This window comes from Rhopalosiphum maidis, chromosome 4 (assembly GCF_003676215.2).
Source record: "Rhopalosiphum maidis isolate BTI-1 chromosome 4, ASM367621v3, whole genome shotgun sequence".
NCBI lineage: Eukaryota > Metazoa > Arthropoda > Insecta > Hemiptera > Aphididae > Rhopalosiphum > Rhopalosiphum maidis.
In genome coordinates, this window is record NC_040880.1 from 55,875,706 (window position 1) to 55,898,606 (window position 22,901).

The window sequence follows — 22,901 nt, forward strand, 5'->3', positions numbered from 1 at the left end:
AAATTTGAATTTGTAAATTACATTAAAATTATCATATAAAAACATGTTTTATAGAGTTTATGAAACATTGGCTTAAATGTAATGTATGAAAATAATTAATGCTAAATAAGAAACATATTCTCTTTCTAGTGGTGAAGGTTTAAAGATACTAACATGAGAATTGAGTATTTTATAAGCAATTAAAAAAATGAATTTGTAAAATACGTCAAATTTACCATAAAAAAACATGTTTTATAGAGTTTATGAAACATTGGCTTAAATGTAATGTATGAGAGTAATTAATACTAAATAAGAAACATATTTTCTTTCTAGTGGTCAAGGTTTCAAGGTACTAACATGAGAATTGAGTATTTTATAAGCAATTAAAAAATGAATTTGTAAAATACGCCAAATTTACCATATAAAAACATGTTTTATAGTGTTTATGAAACATTGGCTTAAATGTAATGTATGAGAGTAATTAATACTAAATAAGAAACATATTTCTTTCTAGTGGTCAAGGTTTCAAGGTACTAACATGAGAATTGAGTATTTTATAAGCAATAAAAAAATGAATTTGTAATTTACATTAAAATTATCATATAAAAACATGTTTTATAGAGTTTATGAAACATTGGCTTAAATGTAATGTATGAAAATAATTATTGCTAAATAAGAAACATATTCTCTTTCTAGTAGTGAAGGTTTCAAGATACTAACATGAGAATTGAGTATTTTATAAGCAATTAAAAAAATGAATTTGTAAAATACGCCAAATCTACCATATAAAAACATGTTTTATAGTGTTTATGAAGTATCAGCATCAACAAAAATACATGGAAGTTAATAATGCTAAATAAGAATCATTTACTTAATTCATTGGTATTGGTTTCATGATACTAATTTTTTGTTTCACTAGTATTAATTTGCTATCAATTATATTCAATAACCATTACACACACATTGCATAAATCCAATATTATTATCAATATCTTCTAGTTTATTTTCAAAATAAGATGTTGATACTTTCCCAAAGTAGTATGAATGCAAATTCCTGTCTCAGCAAGCCTTGGGTGAACTGCTGCACTGCAATCTGAAAAAAATGTAGTGAGTTAAATATGTAAAATTAGTGGAGAATTAATTGAGAATTGAGTGTTTCATAAGCAGTTTAAAATATGAATTTATAACACGAGTCAAAATTGTCATTTAAAAGCATGTTTATAGTGTTTATGAAGTATCAGCATCAACGAAATACATGGAATTAATAATGCTTAATAAGAATCATTTACCCAATTAATTGGTCTAGGTTTCATGATATTTACTTTTTGTTTCACTAATATTAAGTTGCTATCAATTACATACAGTTATTATTACACGTACCTTGCAAAAGACCATTATTGTTATTATAAGTATCTTCTAGTTTATTTTCAAAATAAGATGTTGGTATTTTCCAAAGTGGTATAAATGCAAATTCCTGTCTCAGCAAGCCTTGATTGAACTGCTGCTCTGCAATCTGAAAAAAATGTAGTCAGTTAAATATGTAAAATTAGTGGAGAATTAATTGAGAATTGAGTGTTTCATAAGCAGTTTAAAATATGAATTTATAACACGAGTCAAAATTGTCATTTAAAAGCATGTTTATAGTGTTTATGAAGTATCAGCATCAATGAATTACATGGAAGTTAATAATGCTAAAAAAGAATCATTTACTTAATCCAATTGTCACTACTACACACCATAAGGAGAACGAAAATAATTCTATAACAACTAGTGCGTGGACAACACTGGATAATTTAGAAATTGAAACAATCAAAACAAAAACTAACAGACAACCTTCATTTTTAATACAAAATAATTGAAAACTATTTACAGTTGAAACTTTAACACAAGTACGAATGTAAAACTGTAAAAAGATACGAAATTTAAGCATAAACAGATGATAACAAATAATAATTATGATAAGCCATAAAAGATTGTACAAATTAACAGAATGTTTTGTACTTTTAAAAAAGAATACACTTGTACAATAACTGAAAAATACCCTTTTTCCATATGAATTTGATGATAATTTTTCAATGATAAATTTAAATCATTTTCTTAATGCATTGGTCGAGGATCAGGACACTGACTTGTGTTAACTTCGGCCGTAAAATATGAACAATTCGTTGATATTATAAATATTCTTTCGTAAATGTACAAGACATTCGGTCAAAAGCCTAATAAATATACCGCCCCACTCCTGAGAGCAGTGGAACGGTGAACGGCTCACAACCAACTAGATTCTTCCTGTGGCAGGTCAGCCGTCGACCATGGTATGGGGAACCTCCCGCCCTCTGTTGGTGTTAATATCCACTTAATGATTAATTCTTCTATAAACGGTTGAAAATGTGAATTTGTAATTTTTGTCAAAATTATCATTTATATATAGTCTAAATAAAAGATTTTTATAGCATAGGTAAATAAGAAGAATAAAAATTACAAGCTAAAAGTGTTTACTAATCTTTTATTCATATATATAACAAATAACAATTGTTTCACAACTAATAATTTATTATCAATTATATTCAATAACCATTACACACACATTGCATAAATCCAATATTATTATCAATATCTTCTAGTTTATTTTCAAAATAAGATGTTGATACTTTCCCAAAGTGGTATGAATGCAAATTTCTGTCTCAGCAAGCCTTGGGTGAACTGCTGCACTGCAATCTGAAAAAATGTAGTCAGTTAAATTTGTAAGATTGGTGGAGAATTAATTGAGAAATGAGTGTTTCATAATCAGTTTAAAATATGAATTTAAAACACGAGTCAAAATTATCATTTAAAAGCATGTTTACAGTGTTTATGAAGTATCAGCATCAATGAATTACATGGAAGTTAATAAAGTTAAATAAGAATCATTTACATAATTTAATGGTGTTGGTTTCATGTCAATTAATTGAGAATTGAGTGTTTCATAAGCCATAAAAAATTTGAATTTTTAATATACTCCAAAATTATCATATAAAAACAAGTTTTATAGAGTTTATGAAACATTGGCATAAATGAAATGTATGATAGTTATTAATGCTAAATTAGAACCATTTTCTCAATCTAGTGGTCAAGGTTTAAAGATACTAACATGAGAATTGAGTATTTTATAAGCAATTAAAAAAATGAATTTGTAAAATACGTCAAATTTACCATATAAAAACATGTTTTATAGAGTTTATGAAACATTGGCTTAAATGTAATGTATGAGAGTAATTAATGCTAAATAAGAAACATATTTTCTTTCTAGTGGTCAAGGTTTCAAGGTACTAACATGAGAATTGAGTATTTTATAAGCCATAAAAAATTTGAATTTGTAAATTACATTAAAATTATCATATAAAAACATGTTTTATAGAGTTTATGAAACATTGGCTTAAATGTAATGTATGAAAATAATTAATGCTAAATAAGAAACATATTCTCTTTCTAGTGGTGATGGTTTAAAGATACTAACATGAGAATTGAGTATTTTATAAGCAATTAAAAAAATGAATTTGTAAAATACGTCAAATTTACCATAAAAAAACATGTTTTATAGAGTTTATGAAACATTGGCTTAAATGTAATGTATGAGAGTAATTAATACTAAATAAGAAACATATTTTCTTTCTAGTGGTCAAGGTTTCAAGGTACTAACATGAGAATTGAGTATTTTATAAGCCATAAAAAATTTGAATTTGTAAATTACATTAAAATTATCATATAAAAACATGTTTTATAGAGTTTATGAAACATTGGCTTAAATGTAATGTATGAAAATAATTAATGCTAAATAAGAAACATATTCTCTTTCTAGTGGTGAAGGTTTAAAGATACTAACATGAGAATTGAGTATTTTATAAGCAATTAAAAAAATGAATTTGTAAAATACGTCAAATTTACCATAAAAAAACATGTTTTATAGAGTTTATGAAACATTGGCTTAAATGTAATGTATGAGAGTAATTAATACTAAATAAGAAACATATTTTCTTTCTAGTGGTCAAGGTTTCAAGGTACTAACATGAGAATTGAGTATTTTATAAGCAATTAAAAAAATGAATTTGTAAAATACGCCAAATTTACCATATAAAAACATGTTTTATAGTGTTTATGAAACATTGGCTTAAATGTAATGTATGAGAGTAATTAATACTAAATAAGAAACATATTTCTTTCTAGTGGTCAAGGTTTCAAGGTACTAACATGAGAATTGAGTATTTTATAAGCAATTAAAAAATGAATTTGTAATTTACATTAAAATTATCATATAAAAACATGTTTTATAGAGTTTATGAAACATTGGCTTAAATGTAATGTATGAAAATAATTATTGCTAAATAAGAAACATATTCTCTTTCTAGTAGTGAAGGTTTCAAGATACTAACATGAGAATTGAGTATTTTATAAGCAATTAAAAAAATGAATTTGTAAAATACGCCAAATCTACCATATAAAAACATGTTTTATAGTGTTTATGAAGTATCAGCATCAACAAAAATACATGGAAGTTAATAATGCTAAATAAGAATCATTTACTTAATTCATTGGTATTGGTTTCATGATACTAATTTTTTGTTTCACTAGTATTAATTTGCTATCAATTATATTCAATAACCATTACACACACATTGCATAAATCCAATATTATTATCAATATCTTCTAGTTTATTTTCAAAATAAGATGTTGATACTTTCCCAAAGTAGTATGAATGCAAATTCCTGTCTCAGCAAGCCTTGGGTGAACTGCTGCACTGCAATCTGAAAAAAATGTAGTGAGTTAAATATGTAAAATTAGTGGAGAATTAATTGAGAATTGAGTGTTTCATAAGCAGTTTAAAATATGAATTTATAACACGAGTCAAAATTGTCATTTAAAAGCATGTTTATAGTGTTTATGAAGTATCAGCATCAACGAAATACATGGAATTAATAATGCTTAATAAGAATCATTTACCCAATTAATTGGTCTAGGTTTCATGATATTTACTTTTTGTTTCACTAATATTAAGTTGCTATCAATTACATACAGTTATTATTACACGTACCTTGCAAAAGACCATTATTGTTATTATAAGTATCTTCTAGTTTATTTTCAAAATAAGATGTTGGTATTTTCCAAAGTGGTATAAATGCAAATTCCTGTCTCAGCAAGCCTTGATTGAACTGCTGCTCTGCAATCTGAAAAAAATGTAGTCAGTTAAATATGTAAAATTAGTGGAGAATTAATTGAGAATTGAGTGTTTCATAAGCAGTTTAAAATATGAATTTATAACACGAGTCAAAATTGTCATTTAAAAGCATGTTTATAGTGTTTATGAAGTATCAGCATCAATGAATTACATGGAAGTTAATAATGCTAAAAAAGAATCATTTACTTAATCCAATTGTCACTACTACACACCATAAGGAGAACGAAAATAATTCTATAACAACTAGTGCGTGGACAACACTGGATAATTTAGAAATTGAAACAATCAAAACAAAAACTAACAGACAACCTTCATTTTTAATACAAAATAATTGAAAACTATTTACAGTTGAAACTTTAACACAAGTACGAATGTAAAACTGTAAAAAGATACGAAATTTAAGCATAAACAGATGATAACAAATAATAATTATGATAAGCCATAAAAGATTGTACAAATTAACAGAATGTTTTGTACTTTTAAAAAAGAATACACTTGTACAATAACTGAAAAATACCCTTTTTCCATATGAATTTGATGATAATTTTTCAATGATAAATTTAAATCATTTTCTTAATGCATTGGTCGAGGATCAGGACACTGACTTGTGTTAACTTCGGCCGTAAAATATGAACAATTCGTTGATATTATAAATATTCTTTCGTAAATGTACAAGACATTCGGTCAAAAGCCTAATAAATATACCGCCCCACTCCTGAGAGCAGTGGAACGGTGAACGGCTCACAACCAACTAGATTCTTCCTGTGGCAGGTCAGCCGTCGACCATGGTATGGGGAACCTCCCGCCCTCTGTTGGTGTTAATATCCACTTAATGATTAATTCTTCTATAAACGGTTGAAAATGTGAATTTGTAATTTTTGTCAAAATTATCATTTATATATAGTCTAAATAAAAGATTTTTATAGCATAGGTAAATAAGAAGAATAAAAATTACAAGCTAAAAGTGTTTACTAATCTTTTATTCATATATATAACAAATAACAATTGTTTCACAACTAATAATTTATTATCAATTATATTCAATAACCATTACACACACATTGCATAAATCCAATATTATTATCAATATCTTCTAGTTTATTTTCAAAATAAGATGTTGATACTTTCCCAAAGTGGTATGAATGCAAATTTCTGTCTCAGCAAGCCTTGGGTGAACTGCTGCACTGCAATCTGAAAAAATGTAGTCAGTTAAATTTGTAAGATTGGTGGAGAATTAATTGAGAAATGAGTGTTTCATAATCAGTTTAAAATATGAATTTAAAACACGAGTCAAAATTATCATTTAAAAGCATGTTTACAGTGTTTATGAAGTATCAGCATCAATGAATTACATGGAAGTTAATAAAGTTAAATAAGAATCATTTACATAATTTAATGGTGTTGGTTTCATGTCAATTAATTGAGAATTGAGTGTTTCATAAGCCATAAAAAATTTGAATTTTTAATATACTCCAAAATTATCATATAAAAACAAGTTTTATAGAGTTTATGAAACATTGGCATAAATGAAATGTATGATAGTTATTAATGCTAAATTAGAACCATTTTCTCAATCTAGTGGTCAAGGTTTAAAGATACTAACATGAGAATTGAGTATTTTATAAGCAATTAAAAAAATGAATTTGTAAAATACGTCAAATTTACCATATAAAAACATGTTTTATAGAGTTTATGAAACATTGGCTTAAATGTAATGTATGAGAGTAATTAATGCTAAATAAGAAACATATTTTCTTTCTAGTGGTCAAGGTTTCAAGGTACTAACATGAGAATTGAGTATTTTATAAGCCATAAAAAATTTGAATTTGTAAATTACATTAAAATTATCATATAAAAACATGTTTTATAGAGTTTATGAAACATTGGCTTAAATGTAATGTATGAAAATAATTAATGCTAAATAAGAAACATATTCTCTTTCTAGTGGTGATGGTTTAAAGATACTAACATGAGAATTGAGTATTTTATAAGCAATTAAAAAAATGAATTTGTAAAATACGTCAAATTTACCATAAAAAAACATGTTTTATAGAGTTTATGAAACATTGGCTTAATGTATGTATGAGAGTAATTAATACTAAATAAGAAACATATTTTCTTTCTAGTGGTCAAGGTTTCAAGGTACTACATGAGAATTGAGTATTTTATAAGCCATAAAAATTTGAATTTGTAAATTACATTAAATTATCATATAAAAACATGTTTTATAGAGTTTATGAAACATTGGCTTAAATGTAATGTATGAAAATAATTAATGCTAATAAGAACATATTCTCTTTCTAGTGTGAATTGTTTAAGATACTAACATGAGAATTGAGTATTTTATAAGCAATTAAAAAAATGAATTTGTAAAATACGTCAAATTTACCATAAAAAAACATGTTTTATAGGTTTATAACATTGGCTTAAATGTAATGTATGAGAGTAATTAATACTAAATAAGAAACATATTTTCTTTCTAGTGGTCAAGGTTTCAAGGTACTAACATGAGAATTGAGTATTTTATAAGCAATTAAAAAAATGAATTTGTAAATACGCCAAATTTACCATATAAAAACATGTTTTATAGTGTTTATGAAACATTGGCTTAAATGTAATGTATGAGAGTAATTAATACTAAATAAGAAACATATTTTCTTTCTAGTGGTCAAGGTTTCAAGGTACTAACATGAGAATTGAGTATTTTATAAGCAATTAAAAAATGAATTTGTAATTTACATTAAAATTATCATATAAAAACATGTTTTATAGAGTTTATGAAACATTGGCTTAAATGTAATGTATGAAAATAATTATTGCTAAATAAGAAACATATTCTCTTTCTAGTAGTGAAGGTTTCAAGATACTAACATGAGAATTGAGTATTTTATAAGCAATTAAAAAAATGAATTTGTAAAATACGCCAAATCTACCATATAAAAACATGTTTTATAGTGTTTATGAAGTATCAGCATCAACAAAAATACATGGAAGTTAATAATGCTAAATAAGAATCATTTACTTAATTCATTGGTATTGGTTTCATGATACTAATTTTTTGTTTCACTAGTATTAATTTGCTATCAATTATATTCAATAACCATTACACACACATTGCATAAATCCAATATTATTATCAATATCTTCTAGTTTATTTTCAAAATAAGATGTTGATACTTTCCCAAAGTAGTATGAATGCAAATTCCTGTCTCAGCAAGCCTTGGGTGAACTGCTGCACTGCAATCTGAAAAAAATGTAGTGAGTTAAATATGTAAAATTAGTGGAGAATTAATTGAGAATTGAGTGTTTCATAAGCAGTTTAAAATATGAATTTATAACACGAGTCAAAATTGTCATTTAAAAGCATGTTTATAGTGTTTATGAAGTATCAGCATCAACGAAATACATGGAATTAATAATGCTTAATAAGAATCATTTACCCAATTAATTGGTCTAGGTTTCATGATATTTACTTTTTGTTTCACTAATATTAAGTTGCTATCAATTACATACAGTTATTATTACACGTACCTTGCAAAAGACCATTATTGTTATTATAAGTATCTTCTAGTTTATTTTCAAAATAAGATGTTGGTATTTTCCAAAGTGGTATAAATGCAAATTCCTGTCTCAGCAAGCCTTGATTGAACTGCTGCTCTGCAATCTGAAAAAAATGTAGTCAGTTAAATATGTAAAATTAGTGGAGAATTAATTGAGAATTGAGTGTTTCATAAGCAGTTTAAAATATGAATTTATAACACGAGTCAAAATTGTCATTTAAAAGCATGTTTATAGTGTTTATGAAGTATCAGCATCAATGAATTACATGGAAGTTAATAATGCTAAAAAAGAATCATTTACTTAATCCAATTGTCACTACTACACACCATAAGGAGAACGAAAATAATTCTATAACAACTAGTGCGTGGACAACACTGGATAATTTAGAAATTGAAACAATCAAAACAAAAACTAACAGACAACCTTCATTTTTAATACAAAATAATTGAAAACTATTTACAGTTGAAACTTTAACACAAGTACGAATGTAAAACTGTAAAAAGATACGAAATTTAAGCATAAACAGATGATAACAAATAATAATTATGATAAGCCATAAAAGATTGTACAAATTAACAGAATGTTTTGTACTTTTAAAAAAGAATACACTTGTACAATAACTGAAAAATACCCTTTTTCCATATGAATTTGATGATAATTTTTCAATGATAAATTTAAATCATTTTCTTAATGCATTGGTCGAGGATCAGGACACTGACTTGTGTTAACTTCGGCCGTAAAATATGAACAATTCGTTGATATTATAAATATTCTTTCGTAAATGTACAAGACATTCGGTCAAAAGCCTAATAAATATACCGCCCCACTCCTGAGAGCAGTGGAACGGTGAACGGCTCACAACCAACTAGATTCTTCCTGTGGCAGGTCAGCCGTCGACCATGGTATGGGGAACCTCCCGCCCTCTGTTGGTGTTAATATCCACTTAATGATTAATTCTTCTATAAACGGTTGAAAATGTGAATTTGTAATTTTTGTCAAAATTATCATTTATATATAGTCTAAATAAAAGATTTTTATAGCATAGGTAAATAAGAAGAATAAAAATTACAAGCTAAAAGTGTTTACTAATCTTTTATTCATATATATAACAAATAACAATTGTTTCACAACTAATAATTTATTATCAATTATATTCAATAACCATTACACACACATTGCATAAATCCAATATTATTATCAATATCTTCTAGTTTATTTTCAAAATAAGATGTTGATACTTTCCCAAAGTGGTATGAATGCAAATTTCTGTCTCAGCAAGCCTTGGGTGAACTGCTGCACTGCAATCTGAAAAAATGTAGTCAGTTAAATTTGTAAGATTGGTGGAGAATTAATTGAGAAATGAGTGTTTCATAATCAGTTTAAAATATGAATTTAAAACACGAGTCAAAATTATCATTTAAAAGCATGTTTACAGTGTTTATGAAGTATCAGCATCAATGAATTACATGGAAGTTAATAAAGTTAAATAAGAATCATTTACATAATTTAATGGTGTTGGTTTCATGTCAATTAATTGAGAATTGAGTGTTTCATAAGCCATAAAAAATTTGAATTTTTAATATACTCCAAAATTATCATATAAAAACAAGTTTTATAGAGTTTATGAAACATTGGCATAAATGAAATGTATGATAGTTATTAATGCTAAATTAGAACCATTTTCTCAATCTAGTGGTCAAGGTTTAAAGATACTAACATGAGAATTGAGTATTTTATAAGCAATTAAAAAAATGAATTTGTAAAATACGTCAAATTTACCATATAAAAACATGTTTTATAGAGTTTATGAAACATTGGCTTAAATGTAATGTATGAGAGTAATTAATGCTAAATAAGAAACATATTTTCTTTCTAGTGGTCAAGGTTTCAAGGTACTAACATGAGAATTGAGTATTTTATAAGCCATAAAAAATTTGAATTTGTAAATTACATTAAAATTATCATATAAAAACATGTTTTATAGAGTTTATGAAACATTGGCTTAAATGTAATGTATGAAAATAATTAATGCTAAATAAGAAACATATTCTCTTTCTAGTGGTGATGGTTTAAAGATACTAACATGAGAATTGAGTATTTTATAAGCAATTAAAAAAATGAATTTGTAAAATACGTCAAATTTACCATAAAAAAACATGTTTTATAGAGTTTATGAAACATTGGCTTAAATGTAATGTATGAGAGTAATTAATACTAAATAAGAAACATATTTTCTTTCTAGTGGTCAAGGTTTCAAGGTACTAACATGAGAATTGAGTATTTTATAAGCCATAAAAAATTTGAATTTGTAAATTACATTAAAATTATCATATAAAAACATGTTTTATAGAGTTTATGAAACATTGGCTTAAATGTAATGTATGAAAATAATTAATGCTAAATAAGAAACATATTCTCTTTCTAGTGGTGATGGTTTAAAGATACTAACATGAGAATTGAGTATTTTATAAGCAATTAAAAAAATGAATTTGTAAAATACGTCAAATTTACCATAAAAAAACATGTTTTATAGAGTTTATGAAACATTGGCTTAAATGTAATGTATGAGAGTAATTAATACTAAATAAGAAACATATTTTCTTTCTAGTGGTCAAGGTTTCAAGGTACTAACATGAGAATTGAGTATTTTATAAGCAATTAAAAAAATGAATTTGTAAAATACGCCAAATTTACCATATAAAAACATGTTTTATAGTGTTTATGAAACATTGGCTTAAATGTAATGTATGAGAGTAATTAATACTAAATAAGAAACATATTTTCTTTCTAGTGGTCAAGGTTTCAAGGTACTAACATGAGAATTGAGTATTTTATAAGCAATTAAAAAATGAATTTGTAATTTACATTAAAATTATCATATAAAAACATGTTTTATAGAGTTTATGAAACATTGGCTTAAATGTAATGTATGAAAATAATTATTGCTAAATAAGAAACATATTCTCTTTCTAGTAGTGAAGGTTTCAAGATACTAACATGAGAATTGAGTATTTTATAAGCAATTAAAAAAATGAATTTGTAAAATACGCCAAATCTACCATATAAAAACATGTTTTATAGTGTTTATGAAGTATCAGCATCAACAAAAATACATGGAAGTTAATAATGCTAAATAAGAATCATTTACTTAATTCATTGGTATTGGTTTCATGATACTAATTTTTTGTTTCACTAGTATTAATTTGCTATCAATTATATTCAATAACCATTACACACACATTGCATAAATCCAATATTATTATCAATATCTTCTAGTTTATTTTCAAAATAAGATGTTGATACTTTCCCAAAGTAGTATGAATGCAAATTCCTGTCTCAGCAAGCCTTGGGTGAACTGCTGCACTGCAATCTGAAAAAAATGTAGTGAGTTAAATATGTAAAATTAGTGGAGAATTAATTGAGAATTGAGTGTTTCATAAGCAGTTTAAAATATGAATTTATAACACGAGTCAAAATTGTCATTTAAAAGCATGTTTATAGTGTTTATGAAGTATCAGCATCAACGAAATACATGGAATTAATAATGCTTAATAAGAATCATTTACCCAATTAATTGGTCTAGGTTTCATGATATTTACTTTTTGTTTCACTAATATTAAGTTGCTATCAATTACATACAGTTATTATTACACGTACCTTGCAAAAGACCATTATTGTTATTATAAGTATCTTCTAGTTTATTTTCAAAATAAGATGTTGGTATTTTCCAAAGTGGTATAAATGCAAATTCCTGTCTCAGCAAGCCTTGATTGAACTGCTGCTCTGCAATCTGAAAAAAATGTAGTCAGTTAAATATGTAAAATTAGTGGAGAATTAATTGAGAATTGAGTGTTTCATAAGCAGTTTAAAATATGAATTTATAACACGAGTCAAAATTGTCATTTAAAAGCATGTTTATAGTGTTTATGAAGTATCAGCATCAATGAATTACATGGAAGTTAATAATGCTAAAAAAGAATCATTTACTTAATCCAATTGTCACTACTACACACCATAAGGAGAACGAAAATAATTCTATAACAACTAGTGCGTGGACAACACTGGATAATTTAGAAATTGAAACAATCAAAACAAAAACTAACAGACAACCTTCATTTTTAATACAAAATAATTGAAAACTATTTACAGTTGAAACTTTAACACAAGTACGAATGTAAAACTGTAAAAAGATACGAAATTTAAGCATAAACAGATGATAACAAATAATAATTATGATAAGCCATAAAAGATTGTACAAATTAACAGAATGTTTTGTACTTTTAAAAAAGAATACACTTGTACAATAACTGAAAAATACCCTTTTTCCATATGAATTTGATGATAATTTTTCAATGATAAATTTAAATCATTTTCTTAATGCATTGGTCGAGGATCAGGACACTGACTTGTGTTAACTTCGGCCGTAAAATATGAACAATTCGTTGATATTATAAATATTCTTTCGTAAATGTACAAGACATTCGGTCAAAAGCCTAATAAATATACCGCCCCACTCCTGAGAGCAGTGGAACGGTGAACGGCTCACAACCAACTAGATTCTTCCTGTGGCAGGTCAGCCGTCGACCATGGTATGGGGAACCTCCCGCCCTCTGTTGGTGTTAATATCCACTTAATGATTAATTCTTCTATAAACGGTTGAAAATGTGAATTTGTAATTTTTGTCAAAATTATCATTTATATATAGTCTAAATAAAAGATTTTTATAGCATAGGTAAATAAGAAGAATAAAAATTACAAGCTAAAAGTGTTTACTAATCTTTTATTCATATATATAACAAATAACAATTGTTTCACAACTAATAATTTATTATCAATTATATTCAATAACCATTACACACACATTGCATAAATCCAATATTATTATCAATATCTTCTAGTTTATTTTCAAAATAAGATGTTGATACTTTCCCAAAGTGGTATGAATGCAAATTTCTGTCTCAGCAAGCCTTGGGTGAACTGCTGCACTGCAATCTGAAAAAATGTAGTCAGTTAAATTTGTAAGATTGGTGGAGAATTAATTGAGAAATGAGTGTTTCATAATCAGTTTAAAATATGAATTTAAAACACGAGTCAAAATTATCATTTAAAAGCATGTTTACAGTGTTTATGAAGTATCAGCATCAATGAATTACATGGAAGTTAATAAAGTTAAATAAGAATCATTTACATAATTTAATGGTGTTGGTTTCATGTCAATTAATTGAGAATTGAGTGTTTCATAAGCCATAAAAAATTTGAATTTTTAATATACTCCAAAATTATCATATAAAAACAAGTTTTATAGAGTTTATGAAACATTGGCATAAATGAAATGTATGATAGTTATTAATGCTAAATTAGAACCATTTTCTCAATCTAGTGGTCAAGGTTTAAAGATACTAACATGAGAATTGAGTATTTTATAAGCAATTAAAAAAATGAATTTGTAAAATACGTCAAATTTACCATATAAAAACATGTTTTATAGAGTTTATGAAACATTGGCTTAAATGTAATGTATGAGAGTAATTAATGCTAAATAAGAAACATATTTTCTTTCTAGTGGTCAAGGTTTCAAGGTACTAACATGAGAATTGAGTATTTTATAAGCCATAAAAAATTTGAATTTGTAAATTACATTAAAATTATCATATAAAAACATGTTTTATAGAGTTTATGAAACATTGGCTTAAATGTAATGTATGAAAATAATTAATGCTAAATAAGAAACATATTCTCTTTCTAGTGGTGATGGTTTAAAGATACTAACATGAGAATTGAGTATTTTATAAGCAATTAAAAAATGAATTTGTAAAATACGTCAAATTTACCATAAAAAAACATGTTTTATAGAGTTTATGAAACATTGGCTTAAATGTAATGTATGAGAGTAATTAATACTAAATAAGAAACATATTTTCTTTCTAGTGGTCAAGGTTTCAAGGTACTAACATGAGAATTGAGTATTTTATAAGCCATAAAAAATTTGAATTTGTAAATTACATTAAAATTATCATATAAAAACATGTTTTATAGAGTTTATGAAACATTGGCTTAAATGTAATGTATGAAATAATTAATGCTAAATAAGAAACATATTCTCTTTCTAGTGGTGATGGTTTAAAGATACTAACATGAGAATTGAGTATTTTATAAGCAATTAAAAAAATGAATTTGTAAAATACGTCAAATTTACCATAAAAAACATGTTTTATAGAGTTTATGAAACATTGGCTTAAATGTAATGTATGAGAGTAATTAATACTAAATAAGAAACATATTTTCTTTCTAGTGGTCAAGGTTTCAAGGTACTAACATGAGAATTGAGTATTTTATAAGCAATTAAAAAATGAATTTGTAAAATACGCCAAATTTACCATATAAAAACATGTTTTATAGTGTTTATGAAACATTGGCTTAATGTAATGTATGAGAGTAATTAATACTAAATAAGAAACATATTTTCTTTCTAGTGGTCAAGGTTTCAAGGTACTAACATGAGAATTGAGTATTTTATAAGCCATAAAAAATTTGAATTTGTAATTTACATTAAAATTATCATATAAAAACATGTTTATAGAGTTTATGAAACATTGGCTTAAATGTAATGTATGAGAGTAATTAATACTAATAAGAAACATATTTTCTTTCTAGTGGTAAGGTTTCAAGGATACTAACATGAATTTGAAATTTACATTAAAATTATTCATATAAAAACATGTTTTATAGAGTTTATGAAACATTGGCTTAATGTAATGTATGAAAATAATTATTGCTAAATAAGAAACATATTCTCTTTCTAGTAGTGAAGGTTTCAAGATACTAACATGAGAATTGAGTATTTTATAAGCAATTAAAAAAATGAATTTGTAAAATACGCCAAATCTACCATATAAAAACATGTTTTATAGTGTTTATGAAGTATCAGCATCAACAAAAATACATGGAAGTTAATAATGCTAATAAGAATCATTTACTTAATTCATTGTATTGGTTTCATGATACTAATTTTTTGTTTCACTAGTATTAATTTGCTATCAATTATATTCAATAACCATTACACACACATTGCATAAATCCAATATTATTATCAATATCTTCTAGTTTATTTTCAAAATAAGATGTTGATACTTTCCCAAAGTAGTATGAATGCAAATTCCTGTCTCAGCAAGCCTTGGGTGAACTGCTGCACTGCAATCTGAAAAAAATGTAGTGAGTTAAATATGTAAAATTAGTGGAGAATTAATTGAGAATTGAGTGTTTCATAAGCAGTTTAAAATATGAATTTATAACACGAGTCAAAATTGTCATTTAAAAGCATGTTTATAGTGTTTATGAAGTATCAGCATCAACGAAATACATGGAATTAATAATGCTTAATAAGAATCATTTACCCAATTAATTGGTCTAGGTTTCATGATATTTACTTTTTGTTTCACTAATATTAAGTTGCTATCAATTACATACAGTTATTATTACACGTACCTTGCAAAAGACCATTATTGTTATTATAAGTATCTTCTAGTTTATTTTCAAAATAAGATGTTGGTATTTTCCAAAGTGGTATAAATGCAAATTCCTGTCTCAGCAAGCCTTGATTGAACTGCTGCTCTGCAATCTGAAAAAAATGTAGTCAGTTAAATATGTAAAATTAGTGGAGAATTAATTGAGAATTGAGTGTTTCATAAGCAGTTTAAAATATGAATTTATAACACGAGTCAAAATTGTCATTTAAAAGCATGTTTATAGTGTTTATGAAGTATCAGCATCAATGAATTACATGGAAGTTAATAATGCTAAAAAAGAATCATTTACTTAATCCAATTGTCACTACTACACACCATAAGGAGAACGAAAATAATTCTATAACAACTAGTGCGTGGACAACACTGGATAATTTAGAAATTGAAACAATCAAAACAAAAACTAACAGACAACCTTCATTTTTAATACAAAATAATTGAAAACTATTTACAGTTGAAACTTTAACACAAGTACGAATGTAAAACTGTAAAAAGATACGAAATTTAAGCATAAACAGATGATAACAAATAATAATTATGATAAGCCATAAAAGATTGTACAAATTAACAGAATGTTTTGTACTTTTAAAAAAGAATACACTTGTACAATAACTGAAAAATACCCTTTTTCCATATGAATTTGATGATAATTTTTCAATGATAAATTTAAATCATTTTCTTAATGCATTGGTCGAGGATCAGGACACTGACTTGTGTTAACTTCGGCCGTAAAATATGAACAATTCGTTGATATTATAAATATTCTTTCGTAAATGTACAAGACATTCGGTCAAAAGCCTAATAAATATACCGCCCCACTCCTGAGAGCAGTGGAACGGTGAACGGCTCACAACCAACTAGATTCTTCCTGTGGCAGGTCAGCCGTCGACCATGGTATGGGGAACCTCCCGCCCTCTGTTGGTGTTAATATCCACTTAATGATTAATTCTTCTATAAACGGTTGAAAATGTGAATTTGTAATTTTTGTCAAAATTATCATTTATATATAGTCTAAATAAAAGATTTTTATAGCATAGGTAAATAAGAAGAATAAAAATTACAAGCTAAAAGTGTTTACTAATCTTTTATTCATATATATAACAAATAACAATTGTTTCACAACTAATAATTTATTATCAATTATATTCAATAACCATTACACACACATTGCATAAATCCAATATTATTATCAATATCTTCTAGTTTATTTTCAAAATAAGATGTTGATACTTTCCCAAAGTGGTATGAATGCAAATTTCTGTCTCAGCAAGCCTTGGGTGAACTGCTGCACTGCAATCTGAAAAAATGTAGTCAGTTAAATTTGTAAGATTGGTGGAGAATTAATTGAGAAATGAGTGTTTCATAATCAGTTTAAAATATGAATTTAAAACACGAGTCAAAATTATCATTTAAAAGCATGTTTACAGTGTTTATGAAGTATCAGCATCAATGAATTACATGGAAGTTAATAAAGTTAAATAAGAATCATTTACATAATTTAATGGTGTTGGTTTCATGTCAATTAATTGAGAATTGAGTGTTTCATAAGCCATAAAAAATTTGAATTTTTAATATACTCCAAAATTATCATATAAAAACAAGTTTTATAGAGTTTATGAAACATTGGCATAAATGAAATGTATGATAGTTATTAATGCTAAATTAGAACCATTTTCTCAATCTAGTGGTCAAGGTTTAAAGATACTAACATGAGAATTGAGTATTTTATAAGCAATTAAAAAAATGAATTTGTAAAATACGTCAAATTTACCATATAAAAACATGTTTTATAGAGTTTATGAAACATTGGCTTAAATGTAATGTATGAGAGTAATTAATGCTAAATAAGAAACATATTTTCTTTCTAGTGGTCAAGGTTTCAAGGTACTAACATGAGAATTGAGTATTTTATAAGCCATAAAAAATTTGAATTTGTAAATTACATTAAAATTATCATATAAAAACATGTTTTATAGAGTTTATGAAACATTGGCTTAAATGTAATGTATGAAAATAATTAATGCTAAATAAGAAACATATTCTCTTTCTAGTGGTGATGGTTTAAAGATACTAACATGAGAATTGAGTATTTTATAAGCCATAAAAAATTTGAATTTGTAATTTACATTAAAATTATCATATAAAAACATGTTTTATAGAGTTTATGAAACATTGGCTTACATGTAATGTATGAAAATAATTATTGCTAAATAAGAAACATATTCTCTTTCTAGTAGTGAAGGTTTCAAGATACTAACATGAGAATTGAGTATTTTATAAGCAATTAAAAAAATGAATTTGTAAAATACGCCAAATCTACCATATAAAAACATGTTTTATAGTGTTTATGAAGTATCAGCATCAACAAAAATACATGGAAGTTAATAATGCTAAATAAGAATCATTTACTTAATTCATTGGTATTGGTTTCATGATACTAATTTTTTGTTTCACTAGTATTAATTTGCTATCAATTATATTCAATAACCATTACACACACATTGCATAAATCCAATATTATTATCAATATCTTCTAGTTTATTTTCAAAATAAGATGTTGATACTTTCCCAAAGTAGTATGAATGCAAATTCCTGTCTCAGCAAGCCTTGGGTGAACTGCTGCACTGCAATCTGAAAAAAATGTAGTGAGTTAAATATGTAAAATTAGTGGAGAATTAATTGAGAATTGAGTGTTTCATAAGCAGTTTAAAATATGAATTTATAACACGAGTCAAAATTGTCATTTAAAAGCATGTTTATAGTGTTTATGAAGTATCAGCATCAACGAAATACATGGAATTAATAATGCTTAATAAGAATCATTTACCCAATTAATTGGTCTAGGTTTCATGATATTTACTTTTTGTTTCACTAATATTAAGTTGCTATCAATTACATACAGTTATTATTACACGTACCTTGCAAAAGACCATTATTGTTATTATAAGTATCTTCTAGTTTATTTTCAAAATAAGATGTTGGTATTTTCCAAAGTGGTATAAATGCAAATTCCTGTCTCAGCAAGCCTTGATTGAACTGCTGCTCTGCAATCTGAAAAAAATGTAGTCAGTTAAATATGTAAAATTAGTGGAGAATTAATTGAGAATTGAGTGTTTCATAAGCAGTTTAAAATATGAATTTATAACACGAGTCAAAATTGTCATTTAAAAGCATGTTTATAGTGTTTATGAAGTATCAGCATCAATGAATTACATGGAAGTTAATAATGCTAAAAAAGAATCATTTACTTAATCCAATTGTCACTACTACACACCATAAGGAGAACGAAAATAATTCTATAACAACTAGTGCGTGGACAACACTGGATAATTTAGAAATTGAAACAATCAAAACAAAAACTAACAGACAACCTTCATTTTTAATACAAAATAATTGAAAACTATTTACAGTTGAAACTTTAACACAAGTACGAATGTAAAACTGTAAAAAGATACGAAATTTAAGCATAAACAGATGATAACAAATAATAATTATGATAAGCCATAAAAGATTGTACAAATTAACAGAATGTTTTGTACTTTTAAAAAAGAATACACTTGTACAATAACTGAAAAATACCCTTTTTCCATATGAATTTGATGATAATTTTTCAATGATAAATTTAAATCATTTTCTTAATGCATTGGTCGAGGATCAGGACACTGACTTGTGTTAACTTCGGCCGTAAAATATGAACAATTCGTTGATATTATAAATATTCTTTCGTAAATGTACAAGACATTCGGTCAAAAGCCTAATAAATATACCGCCCCACTCCTGAGAGCAGTGGAACGGTGAACGGCTCACAACCAACTAGATTCTTCCTGTGGCAGGTCAGCCGTCGACCATGGTATGGGGAACCTCCCGCCCTCTGTTGGTGTTAATATCCACTTAATGATTAATTCTTCTATAAACGGTTGAAAATGTGAATTTGTAATTTTTGTCAAAATTATCATTTATATATAGTCTAAATAAAAGATTTTTATAGCATAGGTAAATAAGAAGAATAAAAATTACAAGCTAAAAGTGTTTACTAATCTTTTATTCATATATATAACAAATAACAATTGTTTCACAACTAATAATTTATTATCAATTATATTCAATAACCATTACACACACATTGCATAAATCCAATATTATTATCAATATCTTCTAGTTTATTTTCAAAATAAGATGTTGATACTTTCCCAAAGTGGTATGAATGCAAATTTCTGTCTCAGCAAGCCTTGGGTGAACTGCTGCACTGCAATCTGAAAAAATGTAGTCAGTTAAATTTGTAAGATTGGTGGAGAATTAATTGAGAAATGAGTGTTTCATAATCAGTTTAAAATATGAATTTAAAACACGAGTCAAAATTATCATTTAAAAGCATGTTTACAGTGTTTATGAAGTATCAGCATCAATGAATTACATGGAAGTTAATAAAGTTAAATAAGAATCATTTACATAATTTAATGGTGTTGGTTTCATGTCAATTAATTGAGAATTGAGTGTTTCATAAGCCATAAAAAATTTGAATTTTTAATATACTCCAAAATTATCATATAAAAACAAGTTTTATAGAGTTTATGAAACATTGGCATAAATGAAATGTATGATAGTTATTAATGCTAAATTAGAACCATTTTCTCAATCTAGTGGTCAAGGTTTAAAGATACTAACATGAGAATTGAGTATTTTATAAGCAATTAAAAAAATGAATTTGTAAAATACGTCAAATTTACCATATAAAAACATGTTTTATAGAGTTTATGAAACATTGGCTTAAATGTAATGTATGAGAGTAATTAATGCTAAATAAGAAACATATTTTCTTTCTAGTGGTCAAGGTTTCAAGGTACTAACATGAGAATTGAGTATTTTATAAGCCATAAAAAATTTGAATTTGTAAATTACATTAAAATTATCATATAAAAACATGTTTTATAGAGTTTATGAAACATTGGCTTAAATGTAATGTATGAAAATAATTAATGCTAAATAAGAAACATATTCTCTTTCTAGTGGTGATGGTTTAAAGATACTAACATGAGAATTGAGTATTTTATAAGCAATTAAAAAAATGAATTTGTAAAATACGTCAAATTTACCATAAAAAAACATGTTTTATAGAGTTTATGAAACATTGGCTTAAATGTAATGTATGAGAGTAATTAATACTAAATAAGAAACATATTTTCTTTCTAGTGGTCAAGGTTTCAAGGTACTAACATGAGAATTGAGTATTTTATAAGCCATAAAAAATTTGAATTTGTAAATTACATTAAAATTATCATATAAAAACATGTTTTATAGAGTTTATGAAACATTGGCTTAAATGTAATGTATGAAAATAATTAATGCTAAATAAGAAACATATTCTCTTTCTAGTGGTGATGGTTTAAAGATACTAACATGAGAATTGAGTATTTTATAAGCAATTAAAAAAATGAATTTGTAAAATACGTCAAATTTACCATAAAAAAACATGTTTTATAGAGTTTATGAAACATTGGCTTAAATGTAATGTATGAGAGTAATTAATGCTAAATAAGAAACATATTTTCTTTCTAGTGGTCAAGGTTTCAAGGTACTAACATGAGAATTGAGTATTTTATAAGCAATTAAAAAAATGAATTTGTAAAATACGCCAAATTTACCATATAAAAACATGTTTTATAGAGTTTATGAAACATTGGCTTAAATGTAATGTATGAGAGTAATTAATACTAAATAAGAAACATTTTTCTTTCTAGTGGTCAAGGTTTCAAGGTACTAACATGAGAATTGAGTATTTTATAAGCCATAAAAAATTGAATTTGTAATTACATTAAAATTATCATATAAAAACATGTTTTATAGAGTTTATGAAACATTGGCTTAAATGTAATGTATGAAAATAATTAATGCTAAATAAGAAACATATTCTCTTTCTAGTGGTGAAGGTTTCAAGATACTAACATGAGAATTGAGTATTTTATAAGCAATTAAAAAAATGAATTTGTAAAATACGTCAAATTTACCATAAAAAAACATGTTTTATAGAGTTTATGAAACATTGGCTTAAATGTAATGTATGAGAGTAATTAATACTAAATAAGAAACATATTTTCTTTCTAGTGGTCAAGGTTTCAAGGTACTAACATGAGAATTGAGTATTTTATAAGCAATTAAAAAATGAATTTGTAAAATACGCCAAATTTACCATATAAAAACATGTTTTATAGTGTTTATGAAACATTGGCTTAAATGTAATGTATGAGAGTAATTAATACTAAATAAGAAACATATTTTCTTTCTAGTGGTCAAGGTTTCAAGGTACTAACATGAGAATTGAGTATTTTATAAGCCATAAAAAATTGAATTTGTAATTTACATTAAAATTATCATATAAAAACATGTTTTATAGAGTTTATGAAACATTGGCTTAAATGTAATGTATGAAAATAATTAATGCTAAATAAGAAACATATTCTCTTTCTAGTGGTGAAGGTTTCAAGATACTAAAATGAGAATTGAGTATTTTATAAGCAATTAAAAAAATGAATTTGTAAAATACGCCAAATCTACCATATAAAAACATGTTTTATAGTGTTATGAAGTATCAGCATCAACAAAAATACATGGAAGTTAATAATGCTAAATA